We start from the raw sequence: 4,845 nt of genomic DNA, 5'->3' as shown, positions 1-4,845 counted from the left end.
GGCGGCGGCGGCGCGACCGCGCAGCGGGTGGGGACGGGGGCGGGGCCGCGGGTCTGGAGCCCTTGAGCTGCCAGGCCTAAGCGCCTGGCAGATGGCGGGTACCCGGATTCCGGAATCCTCACCTTTTCTGATCGTTTTCGTCCTGGCCTAGGATCCACCTTCGGTGTTCTTTTTTGCACACGGGTTCTTTAGTTACCTCTATTTTAGTAGGCGCTGTTGTAGGCCAGACCAATGCTGTGAAAGTGATGTCTTGAGACAGTAATTCCTCAAGGAGCTTACCCTCTCGGTTTCAAGATAACAAGGATAGAGGGCAAGAATTGAGGAGGAGTTACTGATTCTGCATAAGGGATAATCCGGTTGACTTCAAGATGGTGCTGTCATGAGGCATTGGCCACATGTAGTATCCGAGGTCTTAGATTGTGGCAAGTCTGAACGTGCACACCAGATTTAGAGGATGTAATTAAATGTAAAATAGCTTATGAGCGATGTTTGGATATATTCATTTTACTTATATTTAATGTGGCTACAGTTTTGAGTTGTGAATGTGGCTTCCATGATACCTACTTCTATTAGACAGTGCTGCCTGTTGTGGGGCGAGATTGTCAAAGATTGGAGTCATGCAAATTGAGAATTTAATGGCCTTTATTCCTGGCCAGGGACTGACACCCACACTGCAGTCAGAGGTAGCAGCCCTGTCCTGCCTTCCACAGGGTATTTAAGCACAAGCTTGCAAAGGGGATTTCTTATCTTTTGGGAAGAGGTCCAAGGGACTTTACAGCAAGGGAGGTTTCAGGGTCCGGGTGATAGATGTGATATCCGCAGGTGGGGCTTTTCCCAGGGAGGAAAAGCTTCAAGGACTTCTGGGGCAACAGCTGCAGGGGGTGTGAAACCAGAGGGTACACAGGGGCATAGTTGCTGGCAAGGTATGCAAGCCTGTTTACGGAAGCAGAATGGCTGTTAATCTCTTAGCTGAACAGACTCCATCATATTGTGACCTTTTCCCATGTAGCCCGCTACGCTGCCTTGAAGCATTAAGATGGATTTGACTGGAAAAGTTGAGAGGGACCTACAACACAAAATAAACACATTGCTGCTAGAAAATGTTTATAACCTACAAATACACTCACATTCATTATTTAATGATCATGATTCTATAAAATTTTATTGCATATAAAATTCTTCAGATAAAAAGTGATTTATGGTCATATGTGGCAATCATTCCTTTGACCCATATTTATTTTCTGCTATGTGTCACACACTAACTAAACACTGGACATCAAAGATAGGATTCAGTCTGTGGAAGCACATGTCAACACATATTTGCAATAAAATGTAATATACTAAGACAGGGATGTTTTCTGCATGTGGAGTGAAGAGAAGTGACCTGTATGGGAGGGAAGTCAGAGAAGGCCTCACAGACATTTTGAGGTAGAGAAGAACAGGGAGGGTTCTATTAGGTCATCAGGAAAGTCATAATGTATTTGTGTCTATGTTTTCCTATGCAAAAATGCATCATGACTTTCCCAACAACCCAACATAATGAGCAACATGAGGCACGGTGGTAGGGCATTTCTGTACAACTCTAAATCCATATAGGAAGATCCAGGTTTGGATCCCAGTGAGACAGAGACTGGCTAGACAGGGTTTAGGGGAGCCATAATGGAATGCTGACAAAAAGGAGTTTATTTAAAACCAGCCAGCTGATTCCAACTCTGAAAACTTACATCCTCCTCTTCCCAAAACCTTACTCTTCCAAGTTAAATCATTACAGACCTCCCTACAGGACACACAAAACAACAATTAGAGTCAAAGTTCAGAGCCTATTAATTTGTTAATTCCAGAATCTAAGACAGAAAACTCCTGTGGGCCCAATGGAAACTATGATATAAGCCTAATATACACAGCCCAAAATACATAGAGAATAATACCAGAGAAAATTACAGGTATTAGGAGACCAAAATTATACTCATATCACAGTCTAAAATAACATAAAATCTTTGTGACTATTAATCAATAATTCCTTGAAAAAGAAGCCTTATAGGGGACCAGCAGTTGGCGTAATGGCTATGTTGCTGGGCTCGCAAATAGTCGACCGAGGTTTGAGTCTTGGACCCAGTGGCTTAAACTCACACCAGGTGCATGTACATGTGTGCCCAAGATCCTGAGAGGAGAATGGAGGAGCATGGCCATACTCCTGGGGAGTGATTTGCTTTCTGTCTCTCTGTCTCTCTCTCTCTCTTTCTGGTGAGCACATGTGCCCTATAGCAAAAACCTTCCCCCCTCCCCCCAAAAAAGCCTTATAAAGCTTAGTGTTTTTGCCATATGGAGGGCTGCTCATTAGAGAGCTCTCCTTTAAACCTTTAAGATAGAGACACAATAACTCAGCAGCAGCTCAGCTCTCACTGAGTTATGTGCTCACAAAAACAAGCTTATAGCAATAACTCAATGATTAACCTACGCAGCATGACCTAAAGGCTTTTTCCTGGTTTCACCACATTCTAAGAAGGTAGTGGTCTTTTATGGCCCAAAGCTTTTAGACAGAGAGTCTCCTGACCTTCATACCCACTCCAGAATTAGGAAAAATAACCAGATCCAACTTGCATGCGACCCTCCACTGTAAGAGGGATATATGCACAAGCCTCTGCTCAGAACAAGCCTGAACAAAGCCCCCCAACCCAAATAAAACCCCTTGTTTCTGTTCCTCTTTGGCAACCCATTTTCTGGGACCCCTCTTGGCCTGTCTGGAAGCTGTTCTTTCCTTCAGTAAATTGCTTTACCATCCCTTTTCTGTGTCTGTGTTTCTAATTCTTTGTGAACATGAGTCTTAGAATCAGATTCACTGCTGTTCCTGCATTGGGTATTGTGTCCCGACCTGGGGGACAGTCGAACAGGTTTCCTGAGGGAAGGAGTGAGAGGTGGGACAGCAGGACAGCGCAGTGTTACAACTCTTCAGGGTCATCTGTTTATTGTGGGGAGCACAGAGACGACACAGTGTTCCAACTCTTCAGAGTTGTCTGGAGACGACGCAGTGTTACAACTCTTCAGGGTCGTCCGGCGATTGTGGGCCAGGAACTGTGGTTATATACACGTTGGTGGGCGGTAATTGGTTGTTCTATATGTAAATGAAGGATTGTAAAAAGTGGGTTATGATTGGTTGATTTTGTGGACCAATCATGAGGTGCCAGATATGCAAATCTGAGGGATTCTAAGCTCACTAATTTAATATGGAAAGTGGCCAATCAGAGTATGGTTTTGAAGGTGAGGTTTTGAAGGGAAGCCAATCATGGCCTTTGTCATTGTGTAATTGTTTGCTCTCTGAGAAACCAGCCATATTCGCTGGTGCACAGCCTCCCACAGGTATTGGACCCATGCACCCCAACTTCCTGTGCCATCAAGTTGACCTGATCTCCCTGGGAGTGTTCGTGATCCTAGCTGACCAGAAGGCTGTTGTGAGAGGAGGCACAACTTAGTAAGACCTTGTCGAGAGTACCTGTCTGTTTTTCTCATGAAAGAAAAGAAGACATTTTAAAAGACTTAAAAGAGGAGAATGTAGTGAACATACAGATGGGAAAGGGTATAGAGCATATTTCAAGAGTAGATCATAGGGTATGTGGGGGAAGCAGCAGAAACAGAATTTGTATCCCAGACTCTGGTTCAGGGGGTCTTTTCACTTGTATTCCCACTGGTGATAATTACAAGGTATATTAATTGGGATAGGCTAACAGTACCAGTATCTCAGTAACTTAACTCTATAAAGGCTTTTTTTTGGGGGGGGGGAGAGGTGTTTGCTATAGGACACGTGAGCTCGCCAGAAACACAGAGAGAGAGAGATAGAAAGCAAGAGATCATCCCCCAGAGGGGGTGGCCATGCCACAATCCCTTCTCCTCCATTCTCCTCTCGGGATCTTGGACATGCATGCACACGCACCTGGCCTGAGTTTAAGCCACCGGGTCCGGGACTCAAACCCCGTTCAACTACATAGGAGTTCAGCGACATAGCCATTACACTAACTGCTGGTCCCTAAAGGCTTATTTTTCATGTGCATTATAGTGTGTAATAAGTTGGTTGGAGTCTGTGGGTAGGCTTTCTGCTCCTGTATTCATGAAAGGACCAGGCTCCTTCTTTTTGGTGGAGCTACCATCTCCTGTGATTTTAGAAAAGCCTAATCAATGGGCCTCAGTAACGGGAAAAGAGCTGTGGTCGACTTGTTGGCAATAGTAGAGGAGAGACGTGAAAACACTCTTTGGTGAAAACTGAAAGATTAGAGGATATAGAAGCAGGGAAAATGGTTGGGAATATTGGAGACAGTGTGGGAGGAGACGGGAGAGGATAAGAGGAAGGGAAACAAGAAAAAATAGAGAGGCAAGACATTTAAGGTACACAGAAATAGAATATTGTCTTTTGATGATAACTTGTATGATACCTTAAACTGGACTAATGTGCAGTGTATTTATGCTGGGAAAATTTATTTTACAAGCTGTGGTGATGTACAGTGATTAAATGTATAAAATAAATTTGAAAATAATGAAAAAGAAGAGAGAAAGAGAAAAAAAGAGACTAGCCCTATGGCTTAGTGATTAAGGAATCCCACGTAACTGACTGCATGGTTTGAATCTCAGCACCAAAGGCTTGAAAAACTCTCCATGTACCTGTGTGCTCAATATCCCAACGGAATGGAAAAATGGAAAAGAAGGTACCATGCCCCATGGGGGGGGGTGTTTCCTCCTTCTCCCTCTATCTGGCAAATAAGAAAGAATAAAAGAAATGTTAAAGTTCTTTAGGCAGGAAGAAAATTGTACTAGATGCAAAGCTGGATCTACTCAAATAAATAGCTAGCATCACAA

At 43.9% G+C, this 4,845-nt stretch overlaps 1 protein-coding gene across 1 annotated transcript in view; it reads right to left on the bottom strand.

Annotated features, from left to right (window-relative positions):
• Positions 1-676, bottom strand: part of ZNF641 (zinc finger protein 641) — an 11,612-nt gene extending 10,936 nt beyond the window's left edge. The window contains exon 1 of the mRNA XM_006163453.3: positions 123-676. The gene's annotated coding sequence lies outside the window, so the exon portion shown is untranslated. The remainder of the gene's footprint in view (positions 1-122) is intronic.
• Positions 677-4,845: the final 4,169 nt, after the last annotated feature.

This window comes from Tupaia chinensis, unplaced genomic scaffold (assembly GCF_000334495.1).
Source record: "Tupaia chinensis unplaced genomic scaffold, TupChi_1.0 Scaffold142262_1, whole genome shotgun sequence".
NCBI lineage: Eukaryota > Metazoa > Chordata > Mammalia > Scandentia > Tupaiidae > Tupaia > Tupaia belangeri.
Note: the sequence above shows the minus strand (reverse complement) of the source record. Positions and strands in the feature narration are given on the sequence as shown.